The sequence below is a fragment of the Triturus cristatus genome, chromosome 9, assembly GCF_964204655.1.
Source record: "Triturus cristatus chromosome 9, aTriCri1.1, whole genome shotgun sequence".
In the NCBI taxonomy this organism is placed as follows: Eukaryota; Metazoa; Chordata; class Amphibia; order Caudata; family Salamandridae; genus Triturus; species Triturus cristatus.
Genome location: NC_140592.1, coordinates 212,541,528 through 212,566,019, shown reverse-complemented (window position 1 = coordinate 212,566,019; position 24,492 = coordinate 212,541,528). Strand labels below are relative to the sequence as shown.

Sequence of the window (24,492 nt, the reverse complement as noted above, 5' to 3'; positions counted from 1 at the left end):
ATTTTAATGTTATTTCCTTACTATAACATCCTTTTAGCCTTTGGTTTCTTTAGTGAAGTTCAAAGAATTTTTTATTTTATTTCCTAACTGCAACCTTTGAGAGTGGGTGTGAGTGGTTGTATAGAATGGTGAGTGGGTATGTGGTGTGAGTGTCTTACAGGTTTGTGAGTGGGTGTGTAAGTGGTTTTGTGGGTATGTGAGTAAGTGTGTGAGTGGCTGTATGGGTCTGTGAGTAGGTGTGGGTGTGGATTTGTTGATATGTGAGTGGCTGTATGGGTCTGTGAGTGGGTGTGCGAGTGGCTATATGTGTCTGTGACTGGGTATGTGAGTTGCTATATAGGTCAGTGACTAGGTGAGTGAGTGGTTGTATGGGTCTATGAGTATGTGTCAGCGGTTATATGGGTGTGTGGCTGTATGGGTATGTGAGTTGGTATGCGAGGGATTTTGTGGGTGTGTGATTGGTTGTGTGAGTGGCTGAATGGGTGTGTGAGTAATTTTATGAGTGTGTCAGTGGCTGTATGGGTCTGTGAGTGGGTCTGTGAGTGGGTGTGTGGTTATGTGGATGTGTTAGCAGGTGTGTGAGCGGCTAAATGGGTGTGTGAGTGGGTGTGTGAATGGTTTTGTGGGTGTGTGAGTGGTTCTGTGAGTGACTGTGTGATTTATTTATTTTGTCATTCGAAAAACTGTATTCGATTCTTACGAATCATGAAAGTACATAATTACAGTGATAAAATATATACAATGCATAAAAATGATTCCATATTACATTTTGCAAGAACTTAGTGAAACCAAACAGCATATATATTTTTTTTTCTGTAGGCTGCCAATTTCTTTATATCAGTCCAAGGGTGTCAGAATAAAAATATAGCTTAAAATTACTTAAAGCCCTATTCCCCAATTTCCCTATCACAATTCATATATTTTCCTGATTTGCAAAGCAGTTCTAATAAAATTTAACACAGCGCAACAAATGACAGCATTGGACAGAGATCGTAAATGATTAAAACCGTCCAGGTATGAACAAGGGGCAATTTCCCTCAGAATGGGCCTAATAAAACGTGCCCTTACATCTTTATATAAAGTGCAAAACAGCATAAAGTGCATTGTGCTTTGTTCGGCTGAATTATTGCATGGAGTGAGTCTCTCACACCAACTCGCCTGGATAGGAAAAGCCGCTAGAAAGTGCAATGTGCAGAGACTAAACCTCGTCAGAAGGAAGCGGGAATGTGTATGGGTACTAAAAGATAAATAAAATTGTTGTATTTTTGGCGACACATAGAATGGGGTCTCATAATCCAAGTTAGGTATAACTAACTCATTATAATAGGCATTTTTAATCATTGATTTTATATTAGATGGTGTGCCATCCGGATTTTCAAAAATATTTCCTAAGCCAATCTTACTTAAAACATTTTTGATATAACAGAGCCAGGGAATAGACGAAACATTTTCTAAACTTAGACAATCCCTTATGATCGCTCTGGTAATTGATAACTCTTCCGATGACCACACTTTCCCCCATAAAATCAGGGGTGCGATTTTGACTCAACAAAATCCAATCCCAGCTCTGAATGGCAAAATTTTGTAGGAGAGCTGGTGGGAAGCATCAGCAATCTTTTTATGAATTTATTTTCCCAAATTTGCAATTGACTGTTTTTTTTACATCCCCATACTCCTGCCCCATAGGTTGTGACTGACCGACACTTTGATTTATATACGGTAAGAATTCTGCCACTGACTTATGACCCACTTTGGACGCAAAGCGAAACAGGCCCTCTATGATTCTGCTGGTCTGTTGGGCCCTAGTCGCAATCGAATTATCCCAGTTTAATTTGTTGTTAAAAGCATTCCCTAGATATGTGAAAGAAGGGACCTTTTCAATGTGTCTACTGTTTACCACAAATTTCCTCGTTTTTGTGTTTTTCGGGCCACAGACCATAATAAAAGACTCCGTTATAAAATCAGTAAAAGCAATCAGGGCTTTTTGTAGACTATTGGCCGTCAAGGTCATCAATACGGTGTCATCCACGTATGATAACAGGGGAACCGGATTTCCTCCTACAGTCGGGTAATCCAAGTGCTGCTCTATTAGAATTTCTCCATCCCATTTGTGTATAAAAGAAATAAAAAGGGGGCCAAAATGCATCCCTGATGTAAACCCTCTGTGGATGCGATGAACCTAGATTTTTCTCCTCCTGGTCCATAACGTATGGAAACAGAGGTAGATGAATGCATCCTACGTAGGAGGGTAATAAGTGCCTCTTCAAAGCCCATCTTTTCCATGAGTAACCACAGCTTCCCCTATTAACTGTGTCAAATGCACTGGATAAGTCCATGAAGGCCAAGTGGATCGATCCTCTCTTGGCCTTCATGTATTTACCCATAACTAAGGTCAAATTGAGGCATTGTTCGTTCGTACCCATCCCCTTTTGGAAGCCTTATTGTGAATGGGATATCAGGCCAGACTCATTCGCCCAAAGCTCAAGATGGGCAAGAATTACCCTCCCAAGACTTTACATGTTGCGTCAATTAGGGAGATAGGCTTGTAACAAGTGGGATCATTCCTACTGCTCTTCTTGTATATTGGGACCACCACGCTTCTTTCCAAGAATCAGGGATGCGGCCCACTATTACCGATCTAAAAACATTTGCCAGCAACGGTGCCCATATTAGGGGATTACCTTTAAACATATCTAAAGGGACACTGTCTGGCCCTGGGGCTTTTGCAGAAATGCCCTTCAGCAATGATGCTTCAACCTCCCCAACCGTAATGGACAGACTCAATTGGTTTGCAGTTGCAAAATTAATGGCTAAGTCTTCTTTTTGGTTTTGCAATGATACACCCTTGGGATTAAAAAAATTTGAGAAATGGGCTACCCATGCATCTTCATTTATTAATGATTCCATGTTCCTCACCTCGTCTGTAAAGAGTGGGTCATTTATGACTTCCCAAAAGCCTCTGGAGTCCTTGAGGGCACCAGCTTGCTCCAGGTCATCCCAAGCAAGGCTTCCTAACTCTTCTTCTCTTTTCCCAATTACTAATTTATAGGTTTGTCTTGCTTTCCTAATTAAATCCCCAGCACGGGGGACCATGTCCAGGGCTTTTTTGAGATCTTTTTGGGCCTTAGAGCACGCAGCATTTAACCATTTTACAACCTGTGGTTCTTTTCTCTTTATGGATCTTGTCAAATTACTAGTCACGTCTCTACAAATTTCTTCAAAACTCTGTATGACCTCCTCCGAACTAAGGACTTTGGATAAACATATCATAACCTTATCAATATTAGAGCGTACGATGTCCTCTTCGAATTCAACGGGGTTTATTTTACTCCATTTTAATCTCACCCCTTGGTTAGAGTTATAATTTAAGGCGAGATCATCACTGTTACCCATTGCTACCTTTATTCGTAAACTGACGGCAAAGGGGTGATGATCACTAGTGGGGTTGGGTTCCACCGCAACATTTTCCACCAAATGGGAACATTTCCTAGAAATCAATCTAAAGTCTATAGTACTTGCCCTACCCCCTCCCTGGAATGTTGGATACTGATTAAGTGGAGTACAAACCAGAGTATCAATAAAACATAATTCGCTAGTTACGATGATATCATTTAGAGCCTCACCCTGGATAGTGTGTTTAAAGTGTGGGAGTGGTTGGTTTTCAATGTCTTGCACCCCACAAACCATGTGCGAGCTATACTAACATAAGGTGCAATTGAAATCCCCCAGCCAAATTATACAAACAGGAAAACATTTTACTATGGCCTTATTTATCTCCTCTTTTAAATTAATAATGACCCCACTATCATTGTGATCAAAAATGTTATGATACCAATTAATTAGTCAAATTGGAACATCGGTTAGGTTTGAGACCAGGATGATCTGAAACCAAGGGGAGTCCATAATATTCTCAATTTTTATCGCTCCATATTTTACAGAGATTAGGGTAGCTATACCACCCTTTGCCCTCCCTGCAACAGATGGAATTGCCTGGACACTAGATGAGCAGAAACCACCAATAACCACCTCATCCCTACTCCAAGTTTCTTGGAGGCAGATGATGTCAAACATCTTAACATATGATAGCCAGGCCTCATATGAGATTCTTAATCTAATACCCGCAATGTTCCATGAAGCCATTCTTAGAACTTGTGCATTTTGGGTGGGTATGACCATTTCACCCACACTAGGGTCAACATCGGGATGTTCTAATGACAAAGTACTCATTTCCACATTGTGTTTCTCACAAACTACAGGTAAGGGATGATCAGAATTATCTACCTGATCGGTTACATGTAAACAATCTACCATGTCATTAAAGAGATTGGAAGCTTTCCCAGGGTTACTATTTATAATTTCCAGTTTCTGCGGGCCGCTAATGCTAAAAGCCAGTCAGTCTATATCTCCAAGGTCACTCAATGGCTCATATTGATTTGAATGATACCATGGGGGGTACATAGGATGTTGGTTAATTTGTCTTGATCTCACTCTTTCGGTGATAGATCCCAGGTCTCTCGGTGGCAGATAGAAGAAACCCAGTGGTAAGATGGAGACCCCCCTAGGATACAAGGACGAGGTGTTAGACCTTTCTAATATAGTTTTAACTAATCCTGGAGATCTGAAGGATAGAACAACACAGTCTCCCTGAAATTTCTTGGTTGATTGCCCAACCCACCCAATCCGACGAACCATTTTAAAATCTGTGAACAGTGAGTCATCCATCCCCGTCTTCTCCCTCAAGAAATGGAGTGATCTGTTCCTCAATGAAGACCAGTGCTCAAAAACACCTGGTAACAGTGGAGGAACATTGGCTAATATTACCGTAAAGGGGGTGGCTTCAGGGGGCAGATGGAGGTTTGTAGGTACACCCTCAAAAGATTTTTGCTTTCCTCCTATTGGGCTTGGGATATGGCGTTGATTACTCCCGAACTGGTTACCATTTGGGGTATTTACTACCCAAGCATGAGTGAGGGCTAAATTCCTTTCAGATGAAATGTCCTCCACTCTATGCTGTGACAGCCCTTCCCCCGTGCATGACAAACTGTTCTGATTATTAGCAGTATTAACAGTATTAACAGTTATGTTTTTATCCATATTTCTATTAATAACATAAGTTTCCCCCTATTAAAAGTAGTTGTGATCATGTTGCTGTTTGTCATAGTTCTTTCAAGGTCCGACAATCTAATTTTAATAGCCAACAGCTTTTGAGTCAGTGGGTCTAGAAGTGCCGTTACCATAGTTTCAAGCTTTTTCCAGTAATCAACCTCTATAGGGAATGGCCCCCCTGGAACAGCCTCAGCGTTGGATATCTTTAACTCATGGATAAGCTCCTTGTCGGTGGATTTATTCCTCCGAAGCTTGGGTAGTGGTAGCTGTTGTTTACCTGCAGCTTGACCCTTTCTCTTCTTTGAAGGTGGGGCAGAGCTATTCACATGGTTGGTTTTAGATTTGGATTTTTGACCCCGAGTAACCACATTAGACTTAGTTGGAAAGTTGGAGATATCATCATTGTCCTGTGTTTTTTGGCTTTCTGTATTCTCGGTGTCTTAATCTAATATGACTAAACTGTTGTTTTGGGTTACAGGTGCCTCTTGGGCAAGACCTGAGGCGGGGGCAGAAACAATAGAGGCTAGGCCCGTAATGTCAGATCTGTTGTCAGTATTTATTGCAGGCTCAAGGGAAAGTCTCCTCTCGGTTAATCTAATTTGGTGCATCAATACTGACTCAGCCCTTAATAAAAAAGAGTCCAATGTCCCCACAACCCCCTGACCATTTCCAGGCCTGGACCTACTCATGCTAGCAAGGCCTTTCAGACTTTTCAGGCTATGATACAGATTTAAAAAAAAAATGTTTTTTAAATGGCTTAATACCTTTCAAAAACTGAGAGTCTGCTGAGAGTCCGCAGTCTGCGGACAGAAATAGATGATAGATGATAGTAGTATGGCCCAGCCTCGACAGTTTTGATGACATGCCCTTGAGGAGTAAGGCAGCGCTTTAAGCGCTGGGTGATGCCTCCTCCTCGCGAGCGGTGGCGGCGGCAGCTGAGAAAAAGTGACTGGTGCACCCTGGGACTTGTGGTCCCACCAGGGCGAAGTGCTCAAAATCAAAAATGCGTGTGGCAACTGTCAGGGCAACTGTCAGCGCTACCTGGGACTTCGGTCCCATCAGGAAGCTTGCAGGGATCCCCTAGATATCAGCCCAAACACAGGAATCAAGGTAGCAATATATCAACATTGGTTTTTGCAAATGAACATGTACACAAGCAGTTCCACACGTTCCATACGTCAGGTTAGTTATTCCTTTTCTTGAGAAATTGGCATTGAATGCGGAGCAAGGAACAGCTCAGCTGGTGTGTTCACAGGTTTTTCCAAACCTTATAATCTAAGTTTACAATTCTCTCGTGATCCACAACTGCCTTCTGCCTTCTTCCTCCCCCTTCCTCCATATGGGATCGCCTGTCACAGCAGTGCCTGCCTGCCTGCTGGGGGACATGCTCCAGGCCCCTGGCTCCTGGTGGTAGCCTCCAAATGTCCCCGATATGATTCTACCTACAGGTTCCACACAGGCTCCACACACTATGCGAGTCCTCCGTGCCTCCACGCAGGAGGGGTGACCACTCAGCACCCCGCCTGCCTTCCGTAGATCCGAAGAGCGGTGGCGGGTCAATGGGCACCCCTGTTTTCCCTACACCCTGCTGTGTGTAAAATAAAGGGTGGGCCGCAAACAGGGAACAGAGCGTGGGGGACTGGAATCAGGAAACGCCGAGAGCAGCCGGCGTCCTCCTCGCGCCTCCTCGATCAGCGCGAAAACCCGGACTGGACTGGAGAAGCCTGGTCACTTGCTGCACTTCCTCTCATCTGAGTGAGTGGGTATGTGAATGTCAGAGTGGGTCTGTAAGTGGCTGTATGAGTATCTGAGTGGGTCTGTGAGTGGATGTGTGAGAGTACGAGTGGGTCTGTGAGTGGATGAGTGAGTCTCTGAGTGGGTCTGTGAATGGGTGTGTGAATGTCTGAATGGGTATGTGAGTGGGTACTTGAGTCTCTGAGGGGGTCCGTGAGTAAGTGTTTGAGTGTTTGAGTGGGTCTGCGAGTGGGTATGTGAATCTCTGAGTGGGCCTGTGAGTGAGTGTTACAGTGTCTGAGTGGGTGTGTGAGTGGGTGCATTAGTGTCTGAGTAGGTCTGTGAGTGGATGCTTGAGTGTCTGAGCGGGTCTGTGACTGTTTGTATGTGTCTCTGAGTGGGTCTTTGAGTGAGTGTATAAGTCTCTCAGTGGGTCTGTGAGTGGGTATGAAAAAGTCTGAGTCAGTCTATGAGTGGGTGTATGAATGTCTGAGTGAGTCTGTGAGTGAGTGCATGAATGGATCTGTGACTGATTGTGTGTTTCTGAGTGGGTCTTCATGTGGGTGCGTGAGTATCTGAGAGGGTCCCTGAGTGGATGTGTGAGTCTCTGAGTGGGTCTCTGAGTGGGTGCATGAGTGTTTGGGTGGGTCTGAGGGGGTAATAGATAGTCAAGCCTTTGTACTGGTCTGGTGTGTGCCACATATGGCCCTTTCCTGGAGCTCGAGGGCCAACTCGTGTTTTCCCTTTTACAGTGATTGTATGTGTTGAACCGAAAAGTATATAACCTCATGTTTGAATACGAGCCAACAGTCTTCTCGGCGCACCTGATGGGTGAGGTTCGGAGAGGCTCCTCTATAGAGTACTTTGTTTAATAAACGATTGAACCTTCTTCACTGCCAACTGACTGATTATTTGGTAATGGTATTGGGACTATTGGAAAGTATAGTCCTTTAGTTTATTTTTATGGTACATCCCACGGTCACCCAAGTCCTCATCACTAGCAGACTTGACTACGGCAATGCACTCTAAGTCAGCATCTCAGACCAACTCACACAAAGACTTCAAACCATCCTGTACACCTATGCCAGCCTCCTCCTAGACTTCCCCTGAAGAGCGGACATCACTCCCTACCTTATGGAACTTCACTCGCTACCCATCCAGAAACATTACAAATTAAATCTTCTCATCCACCCATACAAAGTCCCCTACCGACTCACGCCAACTCTACAAACCCTCCAGACAACTACGCTGCACCTTTCCCTTGCACAAATCTCCCACATCCGCAGAAGCAACACAGGCTATCGCCACCAAAAGCTGGAACAAACTCCCTCTTCACATCAGGACCACCACTCCACTTCTCAACTTCAGCTTCCTTTAGTTGCCCAAGAAGCTGAAGCCCAGGCTGCCTAACTAGGAGCACTGCCGGACCTATACTCCTCCTTCAGGGCCTGGATACCCTCATGGGTTATAAGTTGTGCCATACAAATCTACATAACATAACATAGCATATATCATGCAGTTTGCATGCAGCTCTTTGATGTCAGTTCATAAGTCACTAAAGTCACTAGGCCTAAAAGTGAAGTAAAAGAGTGCTTATTTAAATTACTGTTGTTGCCATGTTAACTGAAAATAATACATTAACCCCTGCTGTGCTGAGGACGTAATCATTACGTCCTGGCACTGGCCCATGGGGGAAGCACTGGCGCTCCCCCCATGGGCCGCCCACCTACATGCCCCCACTGGGGATGGCAGTGGAAGCACTTCTACTGCCACTCCAAATGCCCCTCTGCAACGGATGATGTCAGAGTGCTGAGGGTGAGCTGGCGTCATCATAGGCTGCTGGGTACGTGCTGAAAGCCACTTGCTTCCAGCACGTCCAGAGAGAGAACGTGTTTCAGGTACGTCTTTCTCTTGGGGAGATTCTTTGGGGAAAACAGACACAGGGGCAAAGGAAAGAGTTTCCTTTCTTCTGTACCTGTTTTGAATGGATTCCTGCTCTGCAAAAGCGGGTGGACAACCAGGGATTTTTTTTGTCTTGTTGGGAGAGCGACCCCTTAGGCAAGGGTCACTCCCCTGGGTGCATGTGTAGCCGGGTTTCGGCCTCCTGGGGGTTGATGCCGCCATTCTTTATGCGAGCAGCCCCCAGGGGGGCCAAACCCACTGGGTTCGAGGGGATTTCATTTTGTGAGTGAACCCTTGGGCAAAGATTTTTTCCCAGGGGGCAATGTCCTTTTTCCATGTTTTGGACTCCACTGGGGCTAGATTGGCCATTTTTTTGCAGGTATTGATCCCTCGGGCAAGGATTGCTCCCATTTTAGGGATGAATTTTTTGACAATTTAGGACCCCCTTGGTAACAGATCGGCCCTATATGTTTTGGCCATCTGTCCCCAAGGGGGGCAGAAGCCACTAGATCACAATGGATTTTATCGTTTATGGTGCAAAATGTTTTGGGGAGTGGCCCCTGGGGCAAGGGTTGATCCCCTTTCAGGAGGGAATATTTTGGCTGTTTCTGCCTCATTGGCAGATAGGTGTTGTATTTTTAAGTCCATGTGCCCACAAGGGGGGGGGGGCAGAAGCCACTAGACCACTAGGTAAAGTTTGTGTTAAATGTAGTTCAGCTGATGGTCTGCGTGTTTTGCCATTATTTGTGATCGTAACATTTTTTCCCCTTTTTAGTTTAGTGCAAAGCTTTTGTTTTACTTTGGTGTAACTTGTGCTTGCAGTTTTGATATGGGTAGAACTGTAGTTTTTGTAGTTGCAAGTGTTTGGTAAGGACATTTTTTTAATATTGTTTACTCCAAATGAGTACCAATGGTATGCATGAATGTGTTTTTTTTAAAAAAAATGTTGTAATAAAAGCAGCCTTCTGTAGCTTTTGTTTGAATTAGTGGGACATTATCCTTGTATTTGTGAACAATGTGTATTGTGTTGCCTTGTGTGTAATTTTCTTTTTTTTTCTTCTCTAGTGGGATATCAGTGCTTGCTGTGTCTGTGCAGAGTAGTCTAGCAGTCTCTGGCAAGTGAGTGGTATTGCTTTACAGTATATAGGACTTTGTGTGCTTTGTATTGATGACTTTATCTTGCAAATGCTATATGCCACTAGGTTTTCTTTTTGTTTTATAAATCCGCGCTATGTTTATTACTTTTTTTACACAGTGATTGGTACTGTTGACTTATTTGTCCAGATACTTGTATACCTGAGGATTATGGCTAGCTGCAGGATGACAGATCAGTAGGTTTTTGGTATGCTTTTTAAGTCTTCTTCTGATCATGATTATGAAACTGACTCTGCATCTGAGTCAGAGGAGGAAGGCCAGGATTCTGCAAGTGAATTTTCTACCCTAGAGGAATCATCTCACAATGAAGCCACTGCTTTTAGAGGAAGACACTGGTGTACCTATAGTACAGCAAGAGCCTTCTGGATTGCAGCATGGGGCTTCAAGGCTCCCCATTGGAAGTGCTGGACTCTGGATTGACACAAACATGGTGCAGCCGGTTTTGCCTGCCTATAGTGTTGTTACAGGGTGTAGATTAAATTGTGAAGATTTTTTGCCTATAAATTTCTTTCAGTTGTTTTTGGACAATTTATTTTTTGCTGAGATTGTTGAGCAGACTAATTTGTATGCTGAACAGTTTTTGAGGGACAACAGTGCCAGACGTAAGCCCCACTCTGGTGCTACCCAGTGGATTCCCACAAGTTTGGATGAGCTGAATAAGTTCTTGGGTTTAACTTTTGTGATGGGCCTAATAAGGAAGCCATCGCTGTCTTCATATTGATGGCAATGGCTATATTTCCTGCACGCATGAGTTGAAATCGGTAGTTGCTTCTTCTTCGGATGTTGCATTTTGTTGCTAATGCTTCAGTGTAGACACAAGATAACCCTGATTGTGACAATCTTTTTAAGGTTTGGCCTGTCCTTGATCACTTTGTATATCGATTTTCAGAGAGCTTTGTGCGAGGGAAAGAAATAGCTGTAGGTTAGGTTTTGGTCCTGTTCAAGGGCCCATTGGTTTTTAGGCAATATTTCTATCAAGAGGGCATGTTATGTAATTAAGATATATATGCTGTCTGAGAGTAGTACTGGATATGTCTATAATTTCAGGGTCTACACTGGTAGGGATTCCAGTATTGAGTTTGACCCCCCTGGTTGTCCGTCCACTTTTGGAGTTACAGAGAAACATGTGTGGGAACTTCGTAGAGGACTTTTTAGCGAAGGTCACCATTTATATGTATATAACCTTTACACTGGTGTGCCATTGTTCAGGAAATTGTTCAAAGTGGACACTGTTGCTTGTCGCACAATCTGCTGTAACCGTAAAGGTTAGCCAAAAGAAGTGGTTTGTAAAAAAAACTTGTGAAGGGATAGTGCTATGCCTTGCGTAGTGATGAACTTCAAGCTCTGTAATTTTCTGACAGGAGAGATGTCTAAATGCTCATGGCCCCCCTCGCAACAATCGTCAGGAACCACAGGCTCAACATCGTCTCTTACGCCGACGACATCCAGCTGACCCTTTCCCTCACTAATAAACCCAACATCACCAAACACAACTTCCTAGAAGGGATGAAAGCCATCGCCACCTGGATGAAGAACAGCTGCCTGAAACTCAACTCATCCTTGGCTCCAGCCCCTCTGCCTGGGACGACTCCTGGTGGCCTGCCACCCTCGGAAATCCCCCAACCCCGACAGACCACGCACAAAACTTTGGCATCACACTAGACTCGTCACTCACAATGAACTGCCAGATCTACGCCGTATCCTCGACCTGCTTCAACACCCTTCACATGCTTCAAAAGACTTTCAGATGGATCCCAACCGAATCTAGGAAACCTGCCATGCACACACTTATCAGCAGCAGACTGGTCTACGGCAATGCTCTCTACGTCGGAATCAACAAGAAACTCCTTCGCAAACTCCAGACTGTCCAGAACGCTGCAGCCAGACTGATCCTCGACATTCCCTGTTGCAGTCACATCACCCAACACCTCCGCGATCTCCACTGGCTCCCAGTCGAAAGAAGAATGACCTTCAAACTCCTCGCCCACGCATACAAGGCCTGTCACAACACCGGACCCGCATACATAAACAGATGCTTCTCCTTTCATGCACCTAAAAGACACCTCCGATCAGCCCATTTCTCTCTGGACACCGTTCCAAGTATCATCAAGACCAGACCAGGAGGAAAGTCCTTCTCCTTCCTCACAGCCAAAGCCTGGAACATCCTCCCCTCCACCTCCGGCAATCTTCCACATTGCCCCAGTTCAAGAAGGACCTCAAGACCTGGCTCTTTGGATGACCCCAGCACTCAACGGAGTCGCCCCCCTCCACCCCAGTGCCTTGAGACCCTCACGGGTAAGTAGCTGCACTTTACCAACCCTGATTGATTGATTGATTGATTGACTACCATCCAAGATGAATTTACTTCACCTGTGACATTTTGGGGTCAGGTTGCTGAAGTCCGCAAACCTGTGTGCAATTTAGACTACTATAAGCACATGGGTGGTGTAGATCGAGCAAATCAGAGTTTGGGACCTTAAACTGCTGTTCGTAAGGTGTCCAGTTGGTATAAGAAGTTGGATATCCATTTATTACCTTTAGCAATCTACAATGCATTTGTTGTATTTAAGGATTGTTCGTCAGTTTCAGCAGTCTCTGATTGGCAGGCTTGTTTTAGTGGAACAGGCAAGAGTTCCTAGAGAACCAGTGGTGGAGGATGTGGCTAGATTAAAAGATCGCAAACACAAGGAGATGATGGACGGAGTGCTGAAGCTTTTCAGACACTCCCCCCCAGTCACAGATCTAGTTTTAATCCATCATCATTCTTTAGCACACTTTGCCACCCCAGTTCAGTCCCAGCCATATGCAAATTAGTCTTGGCCCTATGTCTCATGGGAACAGTCCAGCCCGAACTGCCAAGCCAGGTCTTCCCTTGACCGAAACAAGCATCCTGGGACCAGTTTCAGGGTAACACCCCTTATCAGCCAAGCTAGCTTGAATCCAGTGGCAAGGTGGGCAAGGGACCCACGTCTGGGCATACCCTGCCAACTTTGGGAGAACAAAGAAAAGACAAGAAGATGATGGACAGAGCGCTGAAACGTTTCACGCCCAGTCACAGATCTGGGTTTAATCTGTCATCATTCTTTAGCACACTTTGCCACTCCAGTTCAGACCCAGCCATATGCAAATCAGTCTTGGCCCATTGCCTCATGGGAACAGTCCAGTCTAAACTGCCAAGCCAGGCCTTCCGTGGACAGGAAACAAGTATCCTGAACTGAGGTGGTGAAGCGAGCTAAAGAATGAAGATGGATTCAACCCAGATCTGTGACTGGGGGGAGTGTCTGAAAAGTTCAGGGCTCCGTCCATCATCTCCTTGTGTTTGCTCGACTGAAAGATAGCCACTTTCCTGATCAACTTCCTTCCACGGCCAAAATAGGCTTTCTCACTAAGAAATGTATAGTCTGTGCTTTCCTGATCAACTTCCTCCCACGGCCAAAAAAGGCTTTCCCACTAAGAAATGTATAGTCTGTGCCTGAAGAGATATGCGGAAACATAGTCGTATGTACTGCCCCTATTGTCCTTCTAATCCTGGGCTGTGTGTGCCCACATGTTTTAAATTGTACCACATGCAACTGAGTTTTTGGTTGCAACCGTGATCGTGAAAGTAAACTGACTGGTCTGTATCGTTTTATATTTTTTGTTCAGATTTCATGGTTGGCATTAGTGTGATGCATTTTTTAGAGCTGTTGTGTTTGTAGTTATAGTTTTGTATCTATTGCCAATTGTTTTGTGTTTTCTTTTTAGTATAAAAAGTGTGATGAAGTTGTGCGTGGACTGGCGCTTGGCTGGTGATGGCATGGACTGGGGCTTGGCTGGCAGTGTGTGTGGACTGGCGCTTGGCTGATGGTGTGTATGGACTGGTGCTTGGCTGGTGGTGTGCGTGGGATGGCGCTTGGCTGGTGGTGTGTATGAACTGGTGCTTGGCTGGAGGTGTGCATGGACGGGCGCTCGGCTGGCAATGTGTGTGGACTAACACATGGCTGGTGGTGTAGGTGGAGTGGTACTTGGCTGGCAGTGAGCATGGACTGGCGCTTAGCTGGAGGTGTGTGAGTAATGCTGGTCACTACACCCACTGCTAGCCAAACGCCAGTCCATGCACTCCATCAGCTGGTGTGGTTGCTGTGTCAGGCATGTGGGCGTATGAAAGTGATGGATCCTTGAATGGCGCTGCCTGTTGATGTGAGTATTGTAGTTTGCTGGGCCCACGGCTGACAGCGTGAATGGTCTTGTACGTGTCATGAATGAAAGCTGTGTGAATGGACTTAAAGAGGTTGGAGCCTTTTCGTAGCTTTACAGCTCCCGAGCTGTGAGTCAATGGTTCAGGTTCTTAACCTTTTGATTATTAGCAGTGCATATCTCTTATTAATACATTTTTACGCTTTGAATCTTCACTCACCCGTGTGCCAAGTCAGATTCCAGAACTGTGTCTTTTTATACAACTTTTGAGGTTTCAACCGATTCTGGGTAACAGACCCTCATAAGAGCCACACAAGTCACCCCATCCTGGATATCCTTGTGTGTCTAGTTTTAAAGAATGTACAGGTTCCCTAGATTTCCATAGGTGCCGGCTGAGCTAGGGCCCAAAATACACAGCTAGGCACATTGCAAAAAAAGGGTTGGCTTTCTGTGGAAAAATGTGATGTGTCCGTGTTGCGTTTTGGGCCATTTCCTGTCACAGGCAATAGGCCTACCCACTCAAGTGAAGTACCATTTTTATCGGGAAACTTAAGGGAGTGCTGGTTGAGTGGAAGTTTGTGGCTCCCTGCAGATTTCAGAACTTTCCATCACAGAACTGTGCAGAAAATGTGCTTTGTATTTTACAAAGTTTGAGGTTTGCAAGGGATTCTGGGTAACAGAACCTGATTAGAGCCACACAAGTCACCCCATCCTGGATTCCCCCATGGGTCAAATTTTTATAAATGTACAAGTTTGCTTAGTTTCTCTAGGTGCCGGCTGAGTTAGGGCACGAAATCCACAGTTAGGCCCATTGCAAAAAAGGGTCAGTTCTCTGTAGAAACATGTGATGTGTCCACATTGCGTTTTGGGCCATTTCCGGTCAATGGGCACTAGACCTACCCACACAAGTGAGGTCCCATTTTTATCGGGAGACTTAGAGGAATGCTGGTGGTTGGAAGTTTGTGGCTCCCTGCAGATTCCAAAAGTTTCCATCACAGAACTGTGAGAAAAAAGTGTTTTTCTTTACAAAGCTTGAGATTTGCAAGGGATTTTGGGTAACATTACTTGGTGAGAGACACACAAGTCACCCCATCCTGGATTCACCTCGGTGTCTAGTTTTCTAAAATGCACAGATTTGTTAGGATTCTCTAGGTGCAAACTGAGCTAGGGCTCTAAATCTACAGCTAGGCACATTACAAAAAAAGCGTAAATTTTCTGTTGAAAAATTTGATGTGTCCATGTTGTGCTTTGGACCATTTTCTGCCGCAGGCAGTAGGCCTACCCACACAAATGAGGTACTGTTTTTATCAGGAGACATAGGGAAAAACAGAATAGTAGAACTAGTGTTATTACCAGTAGTATTTCTATGCATTTCTGCCTTCCAAATGTAAGACAATGTGTAAAAAAAAGACAATTTAAAAAATGCCCCCTAATTCACATGCTAGCATGGCTATTTTTAACGTGGAGACTTGGAGGCATGTTGGGTCAGTGGATGTTTGTGGCTTCCTGCATATTCCAGAACTTTCCAGCACAAAAATGTGAGGAAAATGTTTTTCTATTCACAAATTTTGAAGTTTTCAAGGGATTTTGGGGAGGAGATCCTTGTGAGAGCAACACAAGTCACCCCATCCTGGATGTCTCTGGGTGTCTAGTCTTAAAAAATGTAGAGGTATGCTAGGTTTCCGTCAGTGCCAGCTGAGTTAGGGCCCAAAATCCACAGCTACGCACATTGCAAAAAAAGGGTCAGTTTTCAGTGAAAAAATGTGATGTGCCCATGTTGCGTTTTGGGCCATTCTTTTGTCACAGACTCCAGGCCTACCCACACAAGTGAGGTACCATTTTTATCGGGAGACTTGGGGTAATGCTGTGTGAGTGGAAGTTTGTGGATCCCTGCAGATTCCAGAACTTTCCATGACAGAACTGTGAGGAAAACGTGTTTTTTATTTACAAAGTTTGATGTTTGCAAGGGATTATGGGTAGCAGAACCTGAGGAGAGCCACACAATTCACCCCATCCTGGATTCCACTGGGTGTCTAGTTTTCCAAAATGTACAAGTTTGCTAGGTTTCCCTAGGTGCTAGCGGAGCTAAGGCCCAAAATCCACAGCTAGGCACATTACAAAACAAGCATTGGCATAGCCAATAGGTCTCGCTTTTGGGACTTTATAAGTATTTAGTTATGTAGCACAATATCTTGGGGCAACAACATTAACTGTTGTATGGTTAAACACTTATAAGGTCCCAAAGGCGAAACCTATTGGCTATGCAGTACTGTTACTGTTGCTATACGGTTTTTTGTAGTGCGTGGGATGGACTTGTTTATGGCTCATATGCGGCTGGGTAACGTCATCCGTAGCAGTGTTGCCTCTTCCGGTGCAGCTGGGGTAGAACGACGAAGTAGGTGGAAATAAAGACAAGTGCCCTGAACCTCCCACCCGATTCTGGAGGGTTGGCATGTAGGATCCCTGTCATATTGGTAGGAGCCCTCAGTCAGTTTCTTACAGAAAAGTACATATGCAATTGCGGCGTTTATTTTTTATTTAATAAAATTATTACACCAATGTTGTGCACAGGTTTAAAGAGGCTCCTCCCTAGTGTCACCAAATGAACAAATGTGCATGCTTTGCCGCACACACTAAGGGGTCCAGTGCAGAAGGGTGGATGTGCCGATGGAAATTAGTTAATTATCAGCACAAAACGAACTTGACGTTCAAAATACGACGTTGAAAAACGCAGGCAGAAAGCAACAATTAAAAAGCAGACTGGGTGAAAGTGCAGATGGAGGTCCGCGATGGGCAGAAAACAATTTTTAAAAAAGAGTTCTCCTGAAGGACAGAGAAGGAACGTGAGCGTAAGTACACTGTGTTCGCCCGGTGCGCCTACTCAGATTTAAATGGAAGTGAGGCATGGCTGAGCAAACGAGTTTGGAGGCAGTCAAGAAGAGCGGCATTGAAGTGAACCGATGGCAGGCAGGGGCGGGGTAAAAGTAATTTTGTATTGAATGCAACAGGTCTTGTGGGCACTGAAGCTCGACCTGTGAAATAGCAGCAGGGAAGGGGGCGGAGAGGAGGCTACGAGGGAGAGCGACGTAAAGCTATATGGCTGCTTTGCGCGCGTGCACGCCTCGTGCACTGTAGCTCTATGCCAGCGGTAGCACTTTGAAAAGTCCCTTACAAAATGTCTCTTCGAGACAGCGCATGCGCTGGGCTCAGCGAGACCTAAAGAGGGTCACTTTTCAGTGGAAAAATGTGATGTGTCCATGTAGCATTTTGGGGCATTTCCTGTAGCGGGCACTAGGCCTATCCATGTAAGTGAGGTAGCATTTTCATTGAGAGACGTGCGAATGCTGGGTGGGTGGAAGTTTGTGGCTCCCCGAAGATTTCAGAACTTTCAATCACAGAAATTTGAGGAAAATGTGTTTTTTTGACAAAGTTTGAGGTTCGCATGGGATTCTGGGTAACAGAACCTGGCGAGAGTCACACAAGTCACTCTATCCTGGATTCCCCTAGGTGTCTAGATTCTAAAAACATACAGGTTTGCTAGGTTTCCTTTGGTGCCAGCTAAGCTAGGGCCCAAAATCCACAGCTCGGCACCTTGCAAAAAAAAGGGTCTGCTTTCTGTGGAAAAATGCGATGCGTCCATGTTCCGTTTTGGGCCATTTCCTGTCAAGTGTACTAGGCTTACCTACACAAGTGAGGTACCATTTTATTGGGATACTTTGGGGAATGCTGTTTGAGTGGAAGTTTGTGACTCTGTAGATTCCAGAACTTTCTATCACAGAAATGTGAGGGAAATGTGCTTTTTGTTTTTTTTACATATTTGAGGGATTCTGGGTGGCAGAACCTGTGAGTCACACAAGTCACCCCATCCTGGATTCCCCTGGGTGTCTTGTTTTAAAAAATGTACAAGTTTGCTAGGTTTCCTTAGGTGCCGGCAGAGCTAGGGCCCATAATCCACAGCCAAGCACATTGCAAAAAAAAGAGTCAGTTTTCTATGGAAAAATGTAGTGTGTCCACGAATCATTTTGGGACATTTCCTGTTGCGGGCACTAGGCCTATCCATGCAACTGAGGTAGCATTTTTATCAAGAGACTTGGAGTAATGCTCGGTGTGTCAAAGTTTGTGGCTTCCCGGCAGATTTCAGAACTGTCCATCACAGAAATTTGAGGAAAAGTGGTTTATTTTACAAAGTTTGAGGTTTGCAAAGGATTCTGTGTAACAGGACCTGGTGAGAGTCACACAAGTCACCACCTCGGTGTCTAGTTTCCATAAATGTACATGTTTACTAGGTTTGCCTAGGTGCCGGCTGAGCTAGGGCCCAAAATCCACAGCTAGGCACATTGCAAAAAAAGGGTCCTTTTTACTTGTAAAAATGTGATATGTCCACATTGCGTTTTGTGCCTTTTCCTTTCACGGGCCCTAGGCCTACCCATGCAAGTGAGGCACCATTTTTATCAGGAGACTTGGGAAAAGGATGGGTGGGTGGAAGTTTTTGGCTCCTCACAGATTCCAGGGTTTTCCATTACAGAAATGTGAGGAAAATGTTTATTTCTGTACAAAGTTTGAGATTTGCAAGGGATTCTGGGTAACAGAACCCGGTGAGAGCCACACAAGTCACCCCATCCTTGATTTCTATGGGTGTCTAGTTTTTTAAAAAAAATATACAGGTTTGCTAGGATTCTCTAGGTGCAAGCTGAGCTAGGGCTTGAAATCCACAGCTAGGCACATTAAAAAAAAAGGGTTAATTTTCTGTTGAAAAATGTGATGTGTCCATGTTGTGTTTTGGGCCATTTCCTGTCGTAGGCACTAGGCCTACCCACACAACTGAGGTACTGTTCCTATCAAGAGACTTAGGAGAACACAGAATAGTAGAACAAGTGTCATTACCAGTTGTATTTCTATGTGTAAAAAAGAAGACAGTTTATAAAATGTCAACTAATTCACATGTTTTGTTACAAATTTTGAGGTTTGTAAGGGATTCTGGGTATCAGAACCTGGTGACACAAGTCACCCTATCCTGGATTCCCCTGGGTGTCTAGTTTTTAAAAATGTACAGATTTGCTAGGTTTCTCTAGGTGCAAGCTGAGGTAGGGCTCTAACCCACAGCTAGGCACATTGCAAAAAAAGGGTCGGTTTTCTGTTGAAAAATGTGATGTGTCCATTTTGTCTTTTGGGCCGTTTCCTGTTCTGTCGCACTCACTAGGCGTACCCACACAAGTGAGGTACCGTTTTTATCAGGAGACTTAGGGGAACACAGAATCGTAGAACAAGTTATTACCAGTTATGTTTCTATGCATATCTACCTTCTAAATGTAAGATAATGTACAAAAAAGAAGTCACACATACTCAGAAATGTGCAAATAACCACTGCTTCTAAACTCCATATCTTGATCCCATTTCAGAAATACATAGGTTTCCTTGATACATATTTTTCGCTCAACAACGTATTGTATTATTCCTGGTACACAATAAAAAACCAGTGCAAGGTCCAGCTCAGTTATTTGCTTCGGGTACCTCGAGTTCTTTGTGAACCTACAAGCCCAATATATCTCCGCAATCAGAAGGGTCCAGCAGACATAATGGTATATTGCTTTAAAAAATCTAGCATAGTTAGAAGAAGTTACTAGTGAAAAAGAGGGAACAATCAGCTGTTTTACTTCAACTCAATTTCAATATTTTTTTATTTCAACTTTTACTCTGTATAGGTAAACCTTGAAGAATCTCCACAAATGACCCCTTGCTGCTTTTAGAATGTTATCTTCTTTTTAAAAATGTATAGCTTTCCAGGATACATTATTGGTTTATACCCATTTCTACCTCTAACTAGGAGTTTGAAAGCACAAGAAATAGGAAAAATAGGCTATGTCCCAGTAAAATGCCAGAACTGTGTAGACTTTTTTATTTTCTGATAAAAGGCTGCCTGTTCCCGAAATCTCAGAAGATAGAGATTTTAGCACTACAATCCTTTCATTGATACTATTTGCAGGGGGAAAAAAACACAGACGCTGGCTTCTGCAGCACTTTTATCAAATGTTTCCGCCAAAAACCTAAATTTAGCTGTATTTTGCCTAATTCTTCAGTCCCCTCCAAGGGAATCCACAAACTCTGGGTACCTTTAGAATCCTCAGGCTGTTGAAAGAAAAGGACGCAAATTTGGCATAGATACCTATGTGGCAAAAAGTAATGGGACATAAGCGCAAACTACCCCAAATAGCCACAAAACAGTGTGGCACGGGGGGGGGGGGTGTGTTAACATCAAAGGCTTGTTTTTCACTTTGAAGTGATATTTTCCATTAAATGTTTTTCTTTTTATTTAAGTTTGAGATGCTATCCTCCAGATAGTTTGAGAGAGAAGGCTTGGAGTCCTTCAGATGTTGAGAAAGAGACTCAGAGGTAACCCTCCTCCAATTCCTTCTAAGATCTTTGGCTCTCCCAACGCTTGTCAGGTGTAGTTGGAAAGGGATCAAGAAGTGATCTGACCAGATCACCGGAACAGGTGGATAGACTACGATGTCGGGGAGGTTAGAGCAAATCAGCTCCAGTGTATGGCCTGCCTTGTGTGTTGGAAATAGTACGCGTTGAATTAAAATGCAGCCGACTAGTGTGGAAATGATGTTGGTACAATGCAGGCAGGTAGGAACGTCCACATGTAAGTTCAAGTCGCCTAACATCGTAAAGTTGGAATACAGCGTGCTTGCCTCAGCAACGTAATCCACAAGGGTGGGGACAAATTTAAGGCTGGAGTCAGGTGGTTTGTAGAGCAGGAGCCCTGAGCAGGAGCTGGACGCAGAGAGTTTGATACAGAAGGGCAATCCTTCGATGGAATCAATCTGCTCAAAGTTGGACGATACGATCTCCCATCTTGTTTTGTGGATGATTGCTAACCCACCCCCAGGTCTCCCACTTTGCTTATTAGCACAGACTATGCAATAGTCCTCAGAGTTGGCCAGAGTCAGCGCGGGATTAGAATCATCACGAAGCCACGTCTCAGTCAAGAACAAGAGGCCCCAGTGGTTTTCTACAAGGGACTGATGTATGTCCAAGGCTTGTTTGGGCAGGGATCTGCAGTTGATCAGGCAAGCCTTTAGCTCAACTTTCGTGGGTAGTGTAGCAGGGTTAAGACTAAGGGTCTTACTTTGCTTTATGAGGCAGCTGGTATTAGGGATAAACCTACAGCAAGGGCATATGTAGGTTCCTTTTGGACCTCCAGGGGTCAAAAGAGGCGGGTTGGTGCAGGGTGGGGGCCTGAGGGAAAGTAACTCCGTCCGACTAAACATATGACGGTGGACGCTGGAAATTAGGACAGCATCACTGGCCCTGGCCGCCGTCCCACCGCGGACAGGCGCAGACGGCCTTGCCTGTGGCGCGCCTATGGCGCTTCAGCGGTGCACCTGCTGCGCGCATCCGCTGCACGTCGGCGCCATAAGCTCTAAAAATAGCCCGGCCGAGTTGGAATGCTAGAGCGTCACCCTGCCAAGATGGCCGCTCATAGATGTCCCTGTAGCATGGGGTTGCTGCGGTGGACCGGGGAGTCGGCGAGCACGGAGGCGAATAGCGAAAAATGCAGCACAATTGTCTGCACTAGTGCCGGGACACCCCGTTTGGGGTAGCTGCACACTCTACAAATGACTTTTATTTTATTTGTTCATTTATTTGTTTTTCTTTTTGCTGTTAATGTAACTTTCCAAAAGCCTTCAGTTAGTTAGTGAATATACACTTGTTTTGTATTAGACAACTTCCAGTGAGGTACTCACCGGGACAGGGGGAAACAACAGGAAGATGTTTCTTCATAAGAGCAGTCTTGACTGCACAATGTGAACAATGTAACTTTTCAAGGATTAAAGCGTAAAGACTATTGTACGAGTGTGAGAAGATGGGGAGTTTACCTATTCCCACAAGCTTACTGAAATCCTATTTGAGGATGAAGAAGATTAAAGAAAATATGTTGCTATATGTTGCAAAGTCATTTTATGCCCTGGGCACCCCCATCTTGTTTTGCTGAATGGTACTGGTGGTTACTGACTCTAACTGACCCAGGGCTCTGCCTAACTGCTGAATACACATTTACATACACTACAGTACACTATGGGTTACGGTACCCCTGTGATTGCCATGACCTTCCCCATAAGGCCCTAGTACATAATAGGCCAGTGGGAGTGAAACTACCTTTACATCCCTAGTGTATAATAGGGCATTACAGTTTAGAGGCCAGCAGCTCTTTCAGCACTTGCATGTGTGCACTGCTGAAGCCTGAGATCAGTGTAAAATGATCCCTGTGTTGCAGGACTGCTTTTAAAATGCAAATTGTGCCCAAACTCGACTTTGGAGTTTGGGACACCTAAACAATGATAAACTAAAAAGTTTGGGCATATTAGGTTCCCCCAGGCTCTCCCCTATGTGTCCCAGGGGTGGTGGGGGCACGTCTTTATAAAGAGGACCCTTATAAAATGATTTGTATATGTCCTGGGTTTAGTGAAATTGCACATTTCACTCCCAACATTGTGGCTAAGTGCTTCTCAAAATCTACTTTTGTGCTAGGAGCACTGTGGAGTGGGGATCTGCAATATTTTTACATATTCAGAACCCCTAAAATCCCCCCTAAGTGTTCCAAGGGTGTGGGTTCCTGTAGATATTGGTAGATCCTTAGAAAATATGTTTTATAAGCCCTCATGTTGGAAAAATGACCCGAGTCATTTTTCCCATTGCAAATCTCCAGCCGCACAGGTTAACACTGCACAAGGTTATTTACTAATAACAAATGTCAAGGTATGTGATAAAAATATCATTCGGTGACTTCCTTGAATGGTACTGATAAATCCAACAATGTGGTATTGTTGAATGCATCCTAATATGTACAGACAAGAAGTTATAAGACGTTCTTGTCTGTCAGCCAAAATTCAGACATCCAGTGGTCTTTCCTGATGGGTCAGAGTTAAGTGGATTAGCCAGGCTCCTTTGATGAGATGATAAGTAGCCCCTGGGGTTATAAAGCCTTTTTGGGAAGGCAGGGTTCTGCTGGATAGGAATGCCAGAGCAGGGGGAGGGGTCATAAACAATATTCCTCAATAGAAGGTGGCGACAAGCAGAAGAGGCCAGTTTCATTTACACCTCTACTCTTTGTGCCCAGCCAGATGGTAGGATTAAGGAAGGAATGAGCAGATGCAAGGGGGTGAGTCGATGGAGATTAATCATCTAGCAAGCTGTTCGCTCTGCTAGAAAATCAGCCCTGATGTATTTTGGAGAAATGGTACTCTCTGGGATAATATAATGCCATACTTAGTAGGCTGTGGTCATACATTGGGGTATTGCCATGCACATCACTGGACAGGAGTGTCCTACTACTTGACCCAGAGAACTTGGAATAAGTATCTGAAAGGGGCAGAGCCTCTCAGATCTGCTGCTTGAAACTTAAGGAAGAAGAAGTGTTGACTCTGGAAGTTTGATTTGCCCCAACCAGGCCCTGTACTCTGACTGGCTGCGCCTGCTGCACAATCTGGAATTACAGCCCTGTCGACGTACCTTGCTTCAAAAGGACTAAAAATGGACTCCTTGCAATCTACAGGTTAACAGAGCTCACCTGGAACATCACCATCAAGAATCCTCAGCTTGGAGCACTACCAGTGGATTCGTAAGTGTCTTGTCCAAGTGGATTGTGGGAATTGAGGTCCCAAACTTTCAAGGGCCATCTTGGAGCTTCCAGCCCTTTTGAGTAAGTTTTGGACACTTTGGGACCCTCAAAGGAACTTCAGTAAGAAGTTCCAGAAATGTGGAGAAGTTTGGAGCAACTTTGGAAAAAAAAGCTCCAGAAGTTGACCGACTTGACCTGACCAGCCAATCCCGCAACCCTCGACGACAAGCCGGCCGGCTGTCCAGGTTTGTCCCCCTGAAAAGCTCCTGATGTCTGACTTCCAGAGTTTGACCCGTAGTAAGCTGAAATGCAAGCCGGCGGACCCTCACTGAATCCAGCCTGGTGAAGAGCAGCGGGGGACCCCTGAAGAAAAAGCTCCGTATAGGTTTCTACGTCCGAACTAAGGAGAGGTGACTGGGACAAACCCCGAGACTGGAGCCTCCCACCTTCAACCAAGAGCTGGCCTGGATCCCTGGTTCATCCTGCTGGAAAGCTCCGGAGGTCAGACTTCCACAAGTTAGACCAGGAGCTGGTCGCAAGGCAAGCCTGCGAACTCTCACCGATTCCAGACTGGCTGAGTGTTTCGAGGGACCCTGGGAAGAAAAGCTCAAAAAATGTTTCTAAGTCTGAAGGTAAAAAATCTGACCGAGACCTACCGTGAGCAGTAGCCGTGCACGGCTCCATTGCGGTCATCCTGAAACTTTGACTTTGTCTCGGTCTAGTACAAACAGATGTCCCAATGGGCTATATAGGTTTAAATGTGCTATATATTGCTAAATCTTTACAAATTCATA

The 24,492-nt window shown here is 44.8% G+C and overlaps 1 protein-coding gene across 2 annotated transcripts in view; it reads right to left on the bottom strand.

Annotated features, from left to right (window-relative positions):
• The window catches only part of FAM3D (FAM3 metabolism regulating signaling molecule D), a 517,653-nt gene that overhangs the window by 173,420 nt on the left and 319,741 nt on the right, over window positions 1–24,492 (bottom strand). The window lies entirely within an intron of this gene.